The following is a 19,710-nucleotide window of genomic DNA, read 5'->3' as shown; positions in this document are numbered from 1 at the left end:
TAGTTTATCAGATGAAATGCTAAATGATACACAGAACCTAATAGAAAATTAACTCAAAACTCTAGTATTTGGGGGTGAAATAAATGTCAAAAGAAGTCATTTTTTTTAACCCATTGATGCAAGGTCCCCTATGCTCACCTGTCTGTTGTCCCAACTGGTCAAGCCCACAGTTCCTTCTCCCTGTTAACAACAGAGAGAAATAAATCTTCACGACAGATGTTTCTTTCTGTCCAGGGGAAGTAGAGGCAGCCTGGCCAGCCTGGCACTTGTCCTGCCTCTTGGTTTTTTGCTCATTCTTGCACGGCCGGGGCACACGGTTGCGACGTGGCACCAGGGAGGGGGCAGGCGGAGCTGCGCGCCCAGCTCCGCTCTCTACCTTATGCAAGGTCGCCCTCCTGATGAGCAGCGGTTTGTGGCAGCTCAGGTCATGCTGGTGCTGGGAAGCTTCGACCTTGGAGGCACACTGACGGGCTGACGTTAGCCTCTCCAGGTCCTGGTAGAGGACCTCACCCACTTCTGGCCTGGTGTAAAATGTGGAGTTCACCTCACTGTGCTTGTCCTGCACCTTTCCTGGGACTTCCCTGACATGTTTGTGGGGGACATGCAGGGTCACAGCAGGCTTGGGGCTTTTTTGTTTGAGAGCAGCCAGCTTTGGGTGGAGGGCGGGTAGCCTTGAGATGGATGGAGCTGGTGGAGTGTGATCAGCCTTCACACTCACAGCACTGCTCTTGGTGTGTGGCTCTACAACCAGAGAAGGGAACCGAGATTTGCTGCATCGCTGACCTTCATCCAGGAGTCTGCCTGTTGACTTTCCACCATTTTTTCCATCCGTGGCCTTCAGCAGTGCTGCTAATGTTGTGCCCGTGCCAGTTTTTCTCAGGTTTTGAGAGACTTGAGGTTTATATTGCTTCCTCTGGGGCACTCCAGAAATTTCTGGGAAATAGATGCTGCTTCCTCCTCTGTGCGAATTAACGAAATGAAAAGGAGAAATATTTGGGTTGGCCATTGCCTCTGTAGGGCTTTTTTGTGGAGCTGGGATGGTCTTCACATCAGGGAAGAAGTTCTTCTTTGTACTTCCTGTTCCCCTCATGTTGATCTCACTGGGGAAAACCAGAAAATATATTAAATCTTTAAATAATTTACAAATAAATATTAAATTATACCTCTAAACTGTGTGTGTTTCATTCGATGTCATCGTACATGTGTACACGTTCGTGTTAGTGTTATTGTTCATTGTTTACTGGTTGTACTCGTTGTGTGTGTGTCTGCCTGTCCCTATGTTCACGCTGCAATGGTTTGTTACATATGAGTGCAGTTACCGTTGATTACTAATCTTTTGTGTCTAATAAATGTTTTTCTGGGACGAGAGAGGTCTGTGAGTTCTGCTCCTTGCCCTGCAGGACTCGGACCATGACACTTTTCTTAATCTATTCAATATTCTCTTAAGATGATCAGCACACAAGTAACAATTTTAATTTGTTCACGGACATATGCGTAAATTATGATGGGGATGCTACATGTCACTACGGTTGAAAATGAGATTGTAACATTCCTAAATGGCTATTTTTATCCACACCACTTTTTGAAAGTAAAAATGTTAATGTTTCATCTACAAGCAATCTTTCCTTCATTTATTAGTTAATTTAAGTAACACGCATGTTTTAGTCATCGTGTTTCTAATGACAGAATCTGAAAACGTTCATGATTATTATTTGAAAACTCCTATAATTTCACACAATGTCAAAACGCAGCGCAACAGATATTTCGTGAAACGAAAATTATTTTTAATCAAAATACAAAAGTTGCATTACAAATATATTTTAAACTACATTGCTGATACTTTTCAATGCCCACAAGTATACAAACGCCATAAATGTGGACTTTCTTCCTTTTAGACCAAGCGCTGATTTAAGTGAACGCACGTGCCATCGATGATAAAAGGGATGCGAATTTGAGGGACATCAGAAACAAATCCAAAACCCAGCACTTTTCAAGAGAAATAATACGCTTTGTATATAAACACACGACGTCTCAATCTAAATAACACATGGAAATTATTTCCTTTATGCACTCTTTTCATATAGACGTTTCCCAGTTTGCCTTAAAGAGGATAGTTAGGCCTACCTTTGATATCGGAGAAATCTATAACTGACAATAATCCAATTTATCCACAGGAAAATGTGAAATAACAATTGTTGAATATCCTTGTAGTTCGTAGTTTGGTTTGTCCAGTTTGCGCAATCTGTCGAAATGGTAACCATGACACCAGTTAAGCCTTTTTATATGTCTGCTTCTGTGACGTCACAAATAGCAGGTGTGATGACATAAACACGGCTGTCTCGTTTTAGCATTACTAAAATGTACTACTGGGCTGTGTATTACTGGACCTTTTGATTGATAGTTAGTGTAAGTTAAAATATCTTATTTCCTCTCAAGCGCAGAGGTTGCTTAGGCATTAATATATTAGGCCTATCCAGCTATGCAACTGTTCATCTTATTTGTTTTTGATGCATTTTTTCAATGTATAAACCATTCACATATACACGGTAAATGTGTATAAAATTTCTTGTATTTCTAATATTAATTGAATGTTTTGCCCCCTCAGTCCCTTAACAATATCACATCATTCGAGCTCTGTTCACTTTTTTATGTGGCGCATTATAAGAACCCACATGTAAATCTCCCCATGCTGACAAACCTGTGAGTAACATATTTTCTTCCTCATCTCCCTGATGCTTTTTGTTTAATCTTGCTAGCTATTATTATTATTATTATTATAATTATTATTATTAACATTTATATAGCACCTTTCTCAGACTCAAGAACACTTTACAAGCAGGTATCAGCTGTTATAGTCACTCACATGCCGATGATTAGTTAACATGCTACCTTAAACTTCAACCTAGATTTTGGTGTTTTTTCTCCTCCTGTAATGGTACATTGAAACTGATTAGATTTCTTTGGCTAAAGCAATGTCTTCATTAAGGCCCATTTCATGTGAACTTGTTTCTTTCTTTTTCTTAACTAAATCTGGCAGACAACCTTAATAATCATTCCTTTTACACTTTGACCAGGTGGCTAAATTCACCTTTCACAATTTCACAATTAAATTCACAATTCATCAAGAATTGATTCAGCAAACAATCAGGATAGATTTTCATTTCGTTTTGATTCAAACATGTCAGGACAAAATAGCTAAGTAAAGGAAATAGCTAGGTTAGGTAGTTAACCACTCAAAGTAGCTTACTTTAGGTAGATATTGGTCAAAATGCACTCTTAACTAGTTACACTAGCTAGCAGCTGTGATTATGCTGTGATAAACAAATACTGACAATCATAGATTTTAGATTCCTCAAAACAACTATTCTATATTTTGTTGACATCTTTGCATGTTCTGGGTCTTCATTTTTACATATGCAGAGCACTAGTGCAGTGAGGAACAAAGTGCATCAAAAATTCTGGTTGTGCATAAGTAACCGGCTAAGGTTTTAGGATTTGACTTTTAAGACAAACAGAAATTTTGATGCAGACAAGAGAGGCATATCTTGTTTTTGAGAGGCAAATTCTTGCTCTTTTTAGAAAGATTCTTGTATATTATTGGTATTACAGCTTTTTTGATGTACAGCAATAACAAAGACCTATTAATGAATAACCAGCTAGAATTTGCTTTAAAATGTAATTTGCTTTGAATAAGAGCGCCTGCCAAATGCTGTAAATCTTAAGATCTGTTCTTGGAATGTATCCTGGACACTGATGTAAACTATCAAAAAAATTTATCAGGATATTCTGCTTTGTTCAGTATTGAAGTGTCTGCAAATTGTTTTTAACTTATTAGTTGCCAAAAAAATAAATAAACAAAAATAAAAAATGGAAAGACACACTGCAGCATGTAGGAGCATCTTTAATGGGTATGTTATTATTTATTCCAGCTCTGAACCCACATATTTAACCAAGCATGGAAAACTGCATAAAGGAAAGCAAGGCAGAACAGACTGAAAACTTTCAAAATATGCCAACATTCAGGCAAGCTTTCGAAAGAGAAACTGTCACATACAGTGATACGTTGAGCCAGTGCATAATGCAAGAAAGAGTGAGATAACTGGGATTAACAAATGTCTACAAAAATGAATGTAAAACTTCACATTTGAAGCTTTGAAAAGCTAATACGATTAAAGACAGCTCCATATAGCATGATTTTAACAAAATGAAATATAAAGGATAGAAAAACAACAGGAACACACGTGTGAAGTGCCGACACCTTGCGTGTTACGTGAAATGGAACTAACAAGTAAAACCAAAACGATCGTGACAAATAGGATAAAGAAACACTTAGTTTTAATAAACAAACAAACACTGAACAAAATCAAAGACAGACAGCAATACCGGGTAAGCATTTACGGGAAAGGCAGCGTAGACGGCAAACACAGAGGGAGAGCACAAATGAGATATAAACAAACAAAACAGGAGCAAGGAGCTAGGTGTAACACAGGTTCTTATCACAAACACAATGAAAGACAAACACACTCTAACCAAAACAAAGCGAAACAAAGACCGACGAGAACTAACCAACAACCAAGAGAGACATATTATCAAACACATATCAACGAAGGCACAAGGAGAAACAAAAGCTAACCATAAGCGAGGAGAAACAATAACTGTCAAACAAGATACATAGGAACGTTTTTTTTTTTTATAAGACTATAATCAGGGATACATCAGAAACAGTTGGAGACAAAGGGGAGGAGACAGGCAACCATAGAGAATGACAAAACCCCAGAAGTTACTAGGTTGCCTGGGAAACGGGGAATGCTCCGGTCTGTAGACGTGACAGGCACACAGCATCATGGGAGTCACCTTGCTCCCCTCCACTCTCCTGACTGGATCCCACGTCAAAGATCAGAGCAGATGTCACATATATAAATATACACTGTCATGGCATGGCCCCCTCCTCCTAGACTCCTCGCTGTTTGTTTGACGTCACGTGTGTGTGTCTTCATTGCCACACCCCACCCATGTGTCATACCTGTCTCTGGTTATCTCCCTTGTTAATGTGAGAACTATGACAACAGTAGTCTCCGGTCAGACGTGGATTCCGATCGCTTTATGTACTCTTCAATGAAGGTGAAGGAGTCCCTCCACGAGGATCCCACTTTTGGGGTTGGAAATGGAATCAGGAAACTCCAATGACGATGAGCCCCTTGAGTCTAAGCCTTCACCCAGAGCACTCTCATCAGCAGTCTCATTCAGAAATACCTCACATTATTTTCAGACGTTTCCACTCGTACAACTGTCCTTCAGCATGACATTGATGTTGATTCTCATTCACCCATTAGACAACACCCATATCACACCAATCCCCAGAAATGTACATTGCTAAATCAAGAAACCAAGTATTTGTTAGAAAATCATCTTGCTATCCCTAGTGTTAGTGCCTGGTGTTCCCCATGCTTTCTGGTGCTAAAACCAGATGGCACATACCGCTTCTACACTGACTACAGAAAAATTAATGCAGTTATTGTTTCTGGTTCCTTCCCAATGCCTAGAATGGAGGATTGTGTGGATAAGGTGGGGTTCAGCTAGATTTGTAAGTAAGCTTGATTTACTTTAGGGATATTAGCAAGCTCCATTAACCTCTCATGCATCTGACATTTTGGCATTTGCTACCCCTGACTGTTTTCTACAATAGACGGTAATGCCTTTCAGTCTTAAAATGCCCTTCTACCTTTCAGCGTTTGATGATTATGATTTTAGATGACGTGCCTAACTGTGAAGTCTGTTTGGATGATGTGGTTGTGTATACCAAAACTTGGGAACAACATGTACAGTTGCTTGATCTTGTTTTTAAGAAGCTATTGGATGCCTCCATTGTGCTTAATCTTGAAAAATGTGATTTTGGTAAGAGTGAGGTTGCCTACTTGGGGAAACTGGTGGGTTGTGGTAGTGTGCGTCCTATTGATGCCAAAGTACAAGCAATCAAGTCTTTTCCTGCCCCAGAGATGAAAAGACAACTCCGACGCTTTTTGGGCATGGCAGGTTTTTATCGTTGCTTTTGTAGGAACTTCTCTGATGTTGTTTAACCCCTCACAAATTTGCTTTGTGACACCACCCTTTTTGAATGGTCACAACCCTGTCAAGATGCATTTGACTCAGTGAAAGCTGATTCAGCACTCCTGTTCTAGCAACCGCTGATTTTACTCGTCCTTTTACACTTGAGGTAGATGCCAGTGGTAGTGGAGCCGGTGCTGTCCTCCTGCAAGAGGACTCACAAGGTCTAGATCACCCTATTTGTAATTTTTCTAGAAAGTTTGTGAAACATCAGATGGCCTATAGCACTATTGAGAAGGAGGCCCTTGCGCTCCTCCTAGTGTTACAACATTTTGAGGTGTACCTTGGTGGTCGTCCGGGCCCCATTACCATATACACTGATTACAATCCGCTCGTGTTCTTGCAGAATATGGCTAATGCCAATCAACGCTTAATGCGTTGGTCTCTGATTAAACAAGTGTTTAATATTGACATCAAACATAAAAAGGGTTCAGAAAATGTAGTGGCAGATGCTCTTTCCAGATGTTGACGTTTTGGGCATGTTTTGTTGTTTGTGTATGGGGAGGGGTGTTACGGAAAGGTGTGTGTGTGTGTGTGTGTGTCAGTGAGAGAGGATAATGACTGTGTGTGTGTGTGTGAGAGGATTCTGATGGTATGTGTGTGTGCGCGCGCGTGTGCATGAGGATACTGACTGTGAGTGTGATGATATTGAGTGTGTGTGTGTGTGTGTGTGTGTGTGTGTGTGTGTGTGTGTGTGTGTGTGTGTGTGTGTGAGGATACTGACAGCGTGTGTGAGAGGATACTGACAACATCCTCTCATGCTGTGTGTGTGTGTGTGCTTGCGTGTGAGAGTGAGAGGATATTGACTGTGTGTGTGTCTGTGTGTGCCTGTGTGTATGTGAGAGAGAGAAAGTCAGTAACTCACTGTAGTTTCTCCAGTTTACAGTGTGGATCCTCCAGTAGAGCAGAGAGCTGCTTCACTCCTGAGTCTCCTGGTTTATTGTGGTTCAGATTCAGCTCTCTCAGGTGTGATGAGGGGTTTGACCTCAGAGCTGAAGCCAGAGCAGCACAACCTTGATCTGTAATACTGCAGTTATACAGCCTGTAGAGAGAAGGAGAAATTCCTCACACTTACAGATCAGTATACATACACATGTTGTGATAGTGATGCAGTGATGGTGTGTGTGTATATAGAGAGAATGAGTGAGTGAGTGTGTGAGTGAGTAAATGTGAATCTAATTAATACAGTGATGGAATGTGTGTGTCAGAAAGAGGAAGAGGGTAATAGCAATTATATCTGTGTGTATGTATTTGTGTGTGTGGGGATATTGACTCCATGTTTGTGTGTGCATGTGTGTGTGTGTGTGGATACTGAATGTGTACACGTGAGAGGATACTGACTGTGTGTTTGTGTGTGTGAGAGAGAGAGGGAGAGAGAGAGCTTAATGACAGTGTGTATTTGTGCGTGTGTGTTTGAGGATACTGACTGATGATATTGAGTGTGCGCATATGTGTGCGAGGATATTGGGTTTGACTGTATGTGTATGTATGTGTGCTTGTGTGTGTGTGTGTGTGTGTATATATAAAGAGACAGTAAATCAGTAACTCACTGTAGTTTCTCCAGTTTACAGTGTGGATCCTCCAGTAGAGCAGAGAGCTGCTTCACTCCTGAGTCACCTGGTTTATTGAAGTTCAGATTCAGCTCTCTCAGGTGTGATGAGGGGTTTGACCTCAGAGCTGAAGCCAGAGCAGCACAGCCTTCATCTGTAATACTGCAGTTATCCAGCCTGCAGAGAGAAGGAGAAAAACCCCTCACATTTACAGATCAGTACACGCACACACACCCTATGCTAATGAGCATGTGCGCACACACATGCTTACACAAATGCAAACACATAATCACAATCACACTGCCTCACCCCCACACAACCACACACACAAAAAGTTACAATGTGTGGTGTTGGGGGGGGGGGGTGACACACTGTGTGTGAGGTGTGTTAATTCAGAGCACTGTTAACAAGAAAATAAACAAATTAAAACTGCTTCTTTGTTAGCTCCACTGCTCACTAAGTTTGGAAACAGTCCCACAAGTCAACAGGCAAACAATACATTGACAGTGCAAACTGAATTACTATAAACTGATCAAAGACACTAACAGTATAAACAGCCACTGATTCAGACACTAAAGTATTGGAGGACAGACAGAAGTGTCATGGTACAGCCCCTAACCCCTCAAATGTGTGCGTGTGCGTGTCTGTCCGTATTGCCACGCCCTCTTGTGTTGTGCACCTGATCCTTGTTGTGTGTAATTGTCATGAGTGTATATAAGTCTCGTGTCGTATCGTCAAGGTTGTCGGTGTTTGACCTATGTAGTGTGTTTGTGTGTGTTGAGTTGTGCTTATGATTAAAATGTATGTTATGTTTAACGTGCCTCGTCCCCGCATCCTCCTTAACCTGTTAAACATCACAGAAGGGTGAATACAATTTTATAATCATGGAGTTCCATATTCCTGTGGAGGAAACTGAACAAAACTGTTAGTTTGTGTAACAGAGAAAGAAGCAGTGTGATGATATTGTGCAGAGATTAAGTGCAGGCAGTTCACACTGAGCAGTGGGGAGTGATATCCACACAAACCCCAGAAGAGGAGAAAGCCCTGGATATACTGGCTCATCAGTGTCTCTTAGGATAAGAGGAGGAACTGATGTGTGTGGAGAAGAATGTCCATCTCCATCCCCTCAGCCTGTCTCTCCACAGTACCCTTCACCTGCTCTAGTCCTGCTGCATCTGCTGGGTGTCTCAGGCAGGACCCAGCTGAAGATCACCACTTGAGCCTGAGAGAGCAGCGTTTGTGGGTGCAGCCAGGAGCTCATATTAATAGAAGACGAGAAGCTACTCTTTAACAAAGTTGCTCTTTTAGAGACACACTATGCAAGGCCTTCAATATCAGTTTCAATAATCTTGAACAAGGGAAATGTAAAATATTACCATGTATTCACTGAATAAACATGGATCAAAGATAAATAAATAAAGATTTATTTATTTAGTAAAGACTTGCTTAGTAAACTATGATTATTTTCAGACACAACAGTGACTAGTCAGAGAGAAGACCTGTCATTTCTTTTTTTAAACAGTTTTAAGGGATTGCTTATATTTGCCAGGTGTCACGGTTGGCCGGGCATCCAGAAGGAGGGACACGCCCACTCCTGCTAGGGAGCGCACTACATCCCTGCCTTGTTCCCAGTCCCCTGCCTACTAATCACCTTCACCTGTCCCGTGTTCTCTCTCTCTATTTAAACTCACAGGTCCTGAGAGAAAGCGCTGCACATTAGTGGAACGCCGGACTACTCACTTCCACCCTGTACATCGCTACACAGAGTGTTAGGACTGAGTATCGTTGATAATTTGTTGTGGTTTTTCACGTATTGACAATGCAGAATAAAGAGCACTTTGGCTCAACCTTGCCTTTCGCTTCCTCTGTGCCGCCACCATCACAACAGGTATTTATGTTTTCAGGTTTGTCCATCAGCTGGTTTGAATATGTGGACTATTATGGGTCATATACAGAAGACTGAACCCATTATTCTGAGTTGTAGTCCAAACTCTGGTCTATGTAGTTTTGTTCTCATCTTCCCCCACTGCTGTGCTCATCTTTGTTCTCACTGTCAGCGGGAGGGCAGGAGCAGAGTCCAGCGCTGGTTTGTATAAAATGGGAAAAAGTCTCATTTAAATACGAGGAACAACAACCAGTCCACAGTCCAAAAAGCAAACAGTGTTAACAGGCAAAGGTCAGCACTAGGAAGACCAAACAGCAGACTTTGGTAAAAAGGGCAGACACACAGAAACAGAAACATGTTCAGGAAAAGTGGAAAAAAAAAACAAGACTACTTTGCATACACCAGCTCAGAAATACAACTCAGATGAGTAATTTTCTAAAGTTAGTTACACATTCTCACCTACACTGGGCTACACAACAGAATTTACTCTAATATCTTTGTAATTATAATTAATTCAGGTAAATTTATTATGTTTTACACATGTTACATCTTGGCCTGCATCTGTTTCCATAACTGGCTGTGAAAATGTGAAAGAGAATGTTAATGTGGGTAAAAGAGAGATGGTTGTGTGTGTGTGTGTGTGTGTGTGTGTGTGTGTGTGTGTGTGTGTGTGTGTGTGTGTGTGTGTGTGTGTGTGTAAATTCTTTAGGATTACTGAGTGGTTCAGCTAACACCTTAAATAGTAATTAGGGTACATGATACATTAGTTACAAAGGGGTTTAGGAAACACTTACAAATTAACAAAAGTACCTTATGATGGATATCATGATGTACTAACACCAGTGCAGTAATGTGTTTATGAATGAAAATACTCACACAGCTTTTCTGGATGCTGTGACCACTGGAAGCAGTCTCAGTAGACATTCCTCTGATGGGTCATATTTACTCAGGTCAAACTCATCCAGCTCCTCTTCTGAGTTCAGCAACACAAACACCAGAGCTGACCACTGAGCTGGAGAGAGACTGGCTCCATGGAGACAATGGTCACCTCCTCTGCTTAGGTATGTCTGGACTTCCTGTACTAGAGAATGATCCTTTAGTTCATTCAGACAGTGGAACAGATTGATGGATTTCTCTGGAGAGGGATTCTCCCTGATCTTCTCCTTGATGTAGTTGACTGTTTCCTCTTTGCTGTGAGAGCTTCTTTTCCTCTGTGTCAGTAGGCCTTGTAAGAGAGTCTGATTGGACTCCAGTGAGAGACCCAGAAGGAAGCGGAGGAAAAGGTCCAGATGTTCATTCTCACTCTGTAAGGCCTTGTCCACTGCATTCATAAGGAAGTCAGACATGGTTGATCTTTTAAAGAGACCTTTCTTTTGCTGTTTCAACACATTTTTTCTTTTTGGAGATGAAGGAGAGATATGCATATAAAGCAGCCAGAAACTCCTGAATGCTCAGATGCACAAAGCTGAACACCTTCCCCAGGTGAAGCCCAGACTCCTCTCTGAAGATTTGGGTACACACTCCTGAGTACAGTGACACTACTTTGACATCAATGCCACACTCTCTTAGGTCTTCCTCATAGAAGATCAGGTTGCCCTTTTCCAGCTGTTGGAAAGCCAGTTTTCCCAGTGCCAGAATTGTCTTTTTAGTCTGTTGAGGATCAGTGTCAGTGTTTCCATGGTACTTTCTATCCTTGTGTTTGATCTGAAAGATCAGAAAGTGTGTGAACATTTGAGTCAGAGTCTTGGGGATCTCTCCACTCTCTGCTTCACCCAACATTCTCTCTAGAACAGTGGCTGCAATCCAACAGAAGACTGGAATGCGACACATGATGTAGAGGCTTCTTGATGACTTCATGTGTGTGATGATTTTGTTGGCCAGGCTCTGATCACTGATTCTCTTCCTGAAGTACTCCTCTTTCTGAGGGTCACTGAACCCTCGTACCTCTGTTACCTGATCAACACACTCAGGAGGGATCTGATTGGCTGCTGCAGGTCGAGAGGTTATCCAGAAGAGAGCAGAGGGAAGCAGATTCCCCTTGATGAGGTTTGTCAGCAGCACATACACCGAGGTCGACTCTGTTACATTCCACAAGTTCTCATTGTTCTGGAAATCTAGAGGAAGTCGACACTCATCCAGACCATCAAAGATGAAAATGACTTTGTAAGCATCACAGTGTATTAATTGTAATTGTTTTGTTTCTGGGAAAAAGTGATGAAGCAGATCCATCAGACTGAACATTTTCTCCTTCATCAAATTCAGCTCCCTAAAAGGAAGTGGAAATATGAAGAGGACGTCCTGATTTGCTCTTCCTTCAGCCCAGTCCAGAATGAACTTCTGAACAGAGACCGTTTTCCCAATTCCAGCAACTCCTTTAGTCAGCACTCTTCTGATGGGTTTGTCTTTAAAGAGGTCATTGCATTTGATGGGTGTCTCCTGTGTTGCTGGTCTCCTGGATGCTGTCTCAATCTGTCTCACCTCGTGTTCATTATTGACCTCCCCACTCCCTCCCTCTGTGATGTAGAGCTCTGTGTAGATCTCATTCAGAAGAGTTGAGCTTCCTTGTTGGGAAATTCCTTCATTAATTATTTTAAATGTATCCATTAGTTTGTGTTTGAGATTTCGTTGATATTCAGAGAATAGCTCTAATAAACAGAAGAACATGATCACAAATATTTTATTTTCTTGTTATCTTTGATGTTGAAGTTTATCAAAACCATTTATCAAAACCATGAAACACTTTGCACAAACACAGAGGACAAAATTTAGTTATAGTGATACTGTCATCATAAAGCCATGATCCAGAGCTCTTACTGGTCTGTAGTGTGTTAGCGAGGTCTATCTGGTTCATGTTCCCCAGCACATGCAGTGTGATCTTCAGCGCCCCCTCTCTGGCACTGCTCTGATCCTCCTCATCCTCCATCTCTCTCTCAGAGCATGCTGGGTAATCTGGACTCAGCAGCTTCTTAAACTTCTTCAGCTCCTTCTTCACCGGAGAGACGACTTTGTGCTCCAGCTCCTGGTTAGGAATAAACAGCAACAGACAATCAAAAAAACACCACCATGTTACAGAGAGAGATCACTACATGATTTTGTTTCATGATGGAGAACATTCTGGCAGTGTTTGGGTAGTTACTTAAAAAAAGTAATGCATTACTCATCACTTATCTAAAATTGTAATGGGATTACTGTACTCATTACTTAATGGAAAAAGTAATCTTATTACTTCTGTTACATCCTAAAACCCAAATATACTAGAAATCACCCCCACACTTACATACCTTGAATATGGACTCCAATTGTTTTCTGTAGGTGAGTTCTGCTTTTTCTCTTTGTACACTGTGGACAAACACAACAGAGCTTTATGGAGGAATATGTAGCACATTCATACCTGCACAACACATGATTATACAGACAAGTAGATATTATACAAGATTATATATTATCAACACTTGTGTTTCTGCATTTCATAATAGATCTGTGATGCTGCCTGGTGTGCGGCAGCAGAAAGGATCAGGATGCAGGTGTGAGTGTAGAAACTCAAAAAGGCATTTAATAGAAAGTGAAAGTAAAGCAAATGTGCTAAACACACTCAGCCACAAGAAAACAAAGGTCAACAAACAAGAACAGGAAGACAGGAAACAGGAGAAGTATATACATGGAGGAATCTGGGAAGAGAACAATGCAGAGACTAAGGACAAGTGGCTGAAATGGCAGGTGGAGTTAGGTCAGAAAGTGGCAGGAATGGTGGGTGGAGTTAGGCTGAAAAGTGGCAGGAATGGTGGGAGGAGTTAGGCTGGGGAGTGGCAGGAATGGTGGGAGCAGTTAGGCTGGGGAGTGGCAGGAATGGTGGGAGGAGTTAGGCTGGGGAGTGGCAGGAATGGTGGGTGGAGTTAGGCTGGAGAGTGGCAGGAATGGTAGGTGGAATTAGGCTGGGGAGTGGCAGGAATGGTGGGTGGAGTTAGGCTGGGCAGTGGCAGGAATGGTGGGAGGAGTTAGGCTGGAAAGTGGCCGGAATGGTGGGAGGAGTTAGGCTGGGGCTTTGGCAGGAATGGTGGGTGGAGTTAGGCTGGGGAGTGGCAGGAATGGTGGGAGGAGCAGGGAGAAGGACAACACACAGATGCAACAATAAACAAAGGACGACACGGGAAAGCAAAACAGACAAAAGGGCTCCTTTACAAGATGATTTGTTAGAAAATAAGTACATTTTATTTATAGAGCACATTTACCACAACAGCAATGATCAAAGTGCTGTGGAAAGTTAGGAAAAATATCTTAACAAAAACCTGTGAAATGTAAAACAAAAGGAAATGTGCCATCAAACATAAACATGGACAGAGAAATGAAAATGTCAGAGTAAAAAGAAGTGTTTGAAATCTGCACAAGAGGGAGCAGAGCTGATATTCAGAGAAGGACTGTTCCACAGCCTCAGTGCTGCAACTGAACAGACACAGTCACACTTCAGCTTCAGTCGAGACTGTGGAACAGACACAGTCACACTTCAGCTTCAGTCGAGACTGTGGAACAGACACAGTCACACTTCAGCTTCAGTCGAGACTGTAGAACAGACACAGTCACACTTCAGCTTCAGTCGAGAATGTAGAACAGACACAGTCACACTTCAGCTTCAGTCAAGACTGTGGAACAGACACAGTCACACTTCAGCTTCAGCCGAGATTTTAGAACAGCCAACAGCTGATCTGAACAACTCTGAGTGCCAGTGAGTAGATGACTTGTTCCTAAGCATGAACAAAGAATTTGATTTTGGGAAATTTCTCTGAACTTGTAAAAATTATTCCTAATAACAGAATTGATTTGCTGATCAAATCTGAGCTCTGGATCAAAGATAACACCAAGATTTTTGTATTTCTAGGAATAATACAAGCAGATTAATCAACTGTTACACAAGTGTTAACCCCTCACTATCTATGTTTACATGTACACCCATGATCTTATATTAGTCTACAACTGTCTTACTTAGATATGATCATGTTAATATTACAGTCTGATTGTTATAGTGTGACATAGTGTCTTAGTTGACCTAAGCTTAGGCTGATTAAAACACGTGTTCTAGAATAATATTAGCCAGACTATGTGCACATGTAAACACACACTGATCCACGGACTAAACATTTGTGCTACATTTCTGGCAAAGCCTGATAAACATATTATACATATATTGTACATACATTGTTTTATATATATATATATATATATATATATATATATATATATATATATATATATATAGAGAGAGAGAGAGAGAGAGAGAGAGAGAGAGCGAGAGAGAGAGAGAGAGAGAGAGAGAGAGCGAGAGAGATAAAGAGAGAGAGAGATATTTCCTTATGTACCCCTGTTTTTTTCCCTCAGTTTGGACAGAGCACTCTCAAACCATTTCACTGCGAGTTATCTATGTACATGACAAATAAACCAAACTTGAAACTTAAACTGTAATCAAGAGAGTTTGTTTTTGTCTTGTCATTAAAAGAGGAGCTCAGCAATGTTCGGTAACAGCATTACTACTGTAACTAAATCCAGCTCATCTACCTACAGCTTGATCCTGCCCCAACTCCTCTTCTTAAGTGTTCTTCTGCTATTTCTCCCATGTCTTCTCATTAATGCTTCCCTTCGGATTCTGTCCCTACAGCTCTCAAAACCTCAGCTTTAACTGCCATTCTTTATAAAACAGGACTAAATGCTGCACTACTTGATAATTACTGACCCATTTCCAGTCTCCCCTGTCTAATCAGGGTTCCAGCCTCTCAACTGCAATCTTTCTTAAATACTCAGGATCTATTTGAACCTTTCCAATCTGACTTCCATACTATGCACAACACTGAGAGAGCCCTGTTACATGGTTTCAATGATCCCCTTCTCTCTACTGACTCTGGTGCCCTGTGTGTTCTCCTCCTTCTAGATCTTCTAGATAGAAGTGCTGTGTTTGACACAATTAAACCATAACATACTTATCAGCTGCCTCTCAGACATTGGGATAACTAATACAGTTCAAGAATGGTTTATCTCCTATATCTCTAATAGATCACATTTTGTCACACTTGGTAAACACAAATCACACACTGTTATCGTTACCCAAGATGTTCTCTAGGGATCGGTGCCTGGTCCTCTCCTATTTAATCGATATGTTGCCCCTTGGTCAGATTATCCGCAGGCATGGTCTCCGTTTCCACTGTTATGCTGATGACACTCAGATTTATAGTAACACCAAAGGTAACACTACCTTACCACTTCCTGCTTTACTCTCTTGTATCAAAGATCTCAAACAGTGGATGAACATAAACCTCCTAGAGTTAAATCCTTACAAAATAAAATTTTAGTTATTGGTTCTAAATCCATAATCGCTAAATTAACTGATTTTAAACTCAGTCTAGATGGGTCTTGGTCAAATCATCAACTGCATTTTGGAACTTTGGTGTACTCCTTACTCTTTCAACCCCACATCATGTCAATGGTTAAAAATGCCTTTTTTTTTACAGTCACAATATCAGTAGACTTAGGCCCATGCTCTCCAGACAAGGTGCTGAAACTCTGGTTCATGCTTTCATCACATCCCATCTTGATTACTGCAACTCTCTCTTCATTTACATCCCAGAATTCTCTTAGATGTTAAAAAATGTCAGCCCACAACACCCCAATTCTACATCAGTTACACTGGCTCCCTGTCCCTCAACACATTCAGTATAAACTCGTCCTGCTTACATTCAAAGCTCTGCATGGTCTTGCACCTCCCTACTTAGCTGAACTCCTACATCCATACTGCTCCACCCATACACTTAGGTCTTCTGATGCAGGTCTTCTCTCTATCCATAAGTTAAGATTGGTCTCTGTAGGGGCAGATATTTTAGTGTCATGGCCTCAAAACTAAAACTATGGATGAACTGATGGAGCTCATGAAGGGCTTCATAATGAGCTGAGTGAGTTTGATCAGGTGGGATTGGGAGTGAGGAACACTGTCCTAAACCAGGAGATCATCAACTCTCATCAGAACACTCTCCCTCTCTGAAGTGTAAGTGGAGGACTCCATCTTACCTGAGCTCAGGAGAACAGTCACATTCCCTACATCATCCTAACCTGAGCTCAGTAGAACAGTCACATTCCCTACATCATCCTTACCTGAGCTCAGTAGAACAGTCACATTCCCTACATCATCCTTACCTCAGCTCAGTAGAACAGTCACATTCCCTACATCATCCTTACCTGAGCTCAGTAGAACAATCACATTCCCTACATCATCCTTACCTGAGCTCAGTAGGACACACTCCCTCTCTGAACTGACGTTTAGGGTCCATCGACTTGTCACTCTTCATGGACACACAGCTGGGTTCCGGGGAGTCTGATCTCTTACCCTGTATCAGACTAACATACACAATTAAAAACATATTGTTTTAATGCCAAAATACTAATGTGTGTATAAATGGTGCAAATATAAATTAATATGTATTTATCTCTATCGATGGTCTATCAAGACCATCACCTCTCATCAGAACACGTTCCCTCTCTGAAGTGTAAGTAGAGGACTCCATCTTACCTGAGCTCTGGAGAACAGTCACATTCCCTACATCATCTTTACCTGAGCTCAGAAGGATACACTCCGTCTCTGAAGTGTACCGGAGGACTCACTCTTACCTGAGCTCAGTAGAACAGTCACATTCCCTACGTCATCCTTACCTGAGTTCAGTAGGATACACTCCCTCTCTGAACTGTAATGGAATGTCCATTGACTGGTCACTCTTCATGGATACACTGCTGGGTTCCGGGGAGTCTGATCTCTTACCCTGAATCAGACAAACATACACAATTAAAAAGATATTATTTTAAGGCCAAAATACTAATGTGTGTATAAATGGTGCAAATATAAATTAATATGTATTTATGTCTATCGTTGCGATTTTTATTGAATGTTTTTTAAAGAATTCATACAAAGATGTTGAAAACACTAAATTCATTATTATGTTTCTTGTTATTTACTAAGTGATCTTCAAGTTGACCAGAGTTATACCAGAGAGCAACTTTACATTACATTAAGCTGGTCTTAAACTTTCTGAAGTTTATACTTATCTTTCATCTTTGTATTATGCATTGTGTCTCTGTCTCAGTAGAGACAACTATTTCTGGCAGTATCTGATTTAAGATTGTTACCTGCTGGTACTATTCAAGGGTTTTGTGAATGGATATCAAAGCACTTTTAAGAGGTCTGTGTGGCTAAGAACATCTACTAAATGCAATAAATATAGATTTATTCAGATATCCCAAGTAAATAAGTGCACAAACCTATGCACTGCAAGTATGTTTATTTATGTTCTCTCACCTGTCTCTTTTCTGTGTGTGCTGTTCCCCAGAGACACGTATTTTGGAGGTCATGTCTCCTCCTACAGATTATAGCTGTACACCTGCAAACACGCACATGCAGATTAATAATCAGAACACATATTCAATTACAATATTTACATTTACTGCATATGGCAGACACCCTTGTCCAGAGAGACTTACAGAAGTGATTTGTTGTGTCGCTACAAAAAACATAAATAAAGCACCTTTGTAAGTCGCTCAGGATAAGAGTGTCTGCTAAATTTTATAAATGCAAATGTAAACATCCTCATGTGAGCACAGAGATGTTAGTGTCAAGATCACTACCAGGCTAAAGCCCTGGCTAAACTGCAAAAGAGGGCAGTAAAGATGTGTTTTTATAATAAGTGCATACTCCAAATCACTGTGACACAAATAAACAGCGCAGAACTTCATAAATTATTAGCTAGATTTACATGCGCACCGTTGGTACAATAGTAGTCTGACACTGTTAGTTGAACTAACACACGATCGTATAAAATCACTGTCTTAGCCAGTTCAAAACACGTAGCCGAGTTGGACGTGTAAACATGTTCTGTCAGATCTACTGGTTCACAGTCCGAACTGCAGCCAAGATCTCCGTTTAACGAGTCACGACCAAGACATTCACGCGCTTTAATCAATCACGATCAAGACATTCACGCGCTTTAACGAAGCACGACCAAGACATTCACGCTTTAGCTCGGAATGCGCCTATAAGCGAAACATTACAGTATTTTCTCGCTTAATGTTCTCAAAAGAGAAACAGTCATTCATGTTTTTAAGAGCTTTGGTGTAGACAGGCACCTTTACTAACTTTATAAGTACAAAATATAGTTTATTAAAATGAGCAAATAATGCATAAAGTTTAAACTGTAATCTTACAGCACTAAAACAAACTCAAAAACGTGGGTGTAGTGAACAGTATCACTCCAAAGTGGAAAAGAAGACAGAGGCAGGAAAAATGTGTTCTATAAGTGCATAGTGGGTCACAGACTAACTCAATCACTGTCATACAAAGAAACAGTGTCGAAATATCACTTAATAATATTACTAATAAATATTATAAATATTACTTCTTTAGTTACACTGACATGCACACTACTGGTACAATACTAACCTCACACTGTCAGTCTAATTACGACATGATCGTGTAAACAGCACGGTCTTAGCCTGATAAAACAACTAGTCTACATCTAGTTGGACACCTAAACACTTACTGTTAGATCTACTGGCTCACAGTCCGAGACATTTGTGACACTTCCTGCAGTACGACGCCTGTTCTATTTGCGCAGTTTGTTTCTGCGGAGAGGACAAAATAGAAATATATGAAGTATATAGTGCGTTTATTAGTACTTTTTATACAGTTCATGTAAACATGTTGATTCGGAACAATTTCTTAGATGAGCCTAGAACGACTTTAGTTTGGTTATTCTGAATCAGACGACCTCAGTTCTATTGCTCTATTTCGCGTAAACGAAGACACCTACTGCAACAGAATAGCGGCTAAAAGCTTTACGTTTTCAGACATTAACCTCGTTAATATTCAATTCTGTTAATATTAAATTTAAGAACTTGTTCTTTGAGTAGTATAAGTTCATATAATTCTTGATTGACAGCTCAGATTCAGATACTCAACGGCTTTGTTTTCTAAAGATATTTGCATTCCGCTTCTTAAAATGGAGCACAAAAATTTCACTTTCGCGTTAAACCGGACTGAACCGGTTTTGTCAAGGATAATTGTTTTTTAGGGGCCGGACTGCTGTGACCAGTCACAACACTTTATCCAACCTTCTGCGGGAGAGAGAAATCAGAGCTACAGTATAG

General features: G+C 40.8%; 1 long non-coding RNA gene and 1 pseudogene across 1 annotated transcript in view; both read right to left on the bottom strand.

Annotated features, from left to right (window-relative positions):
- Positions 1 to 19,150, bottom strand: part of LOC145654142 (uncharacterized) — a 44,528-nt gene extending 25,378 nt beyond the window's left edge. The window contains exon 1 of the long non-coding RNA XR_014120379.1: positions 19,104 to 19,150. This is a non-coding gene — a long non-coding RNA (uncharacterized LOC145654142). The remainder of the gene's footprint in view (positions 1 to 19,103) is intronic.
- Positions 6,445 to 12,738, bottom strand: LOC145654143 (NLR family CARD domain-containing protein 3-like; annotated as a pseudogene).
- Positions 19,151 to 19,710: the final 560 nt, after the last annotated feature.

The sequence above is a fragment of the Electrophorus electricus genome, unplaced genomic scaffold (assembly GCF_041902795.1).
Source record: "Electrophorus electricus isolate QZ-2024a unplaced genomic scaffold, ASM4190279v1 Scaffold125, whole genome shotgun sequence".
Lineage (NCBI taxonomy): Eukaryota > Metazoa > Chordata > Actinopteri > Gymnotiformes > Gymnotidae > Electrophorus > Electrophorus electricus.
The sequence above is the reverse complement of the archived record's forward strand: the minus strand, read 5'-3'. Positions and strand labels throughout refer to the sequence as shown.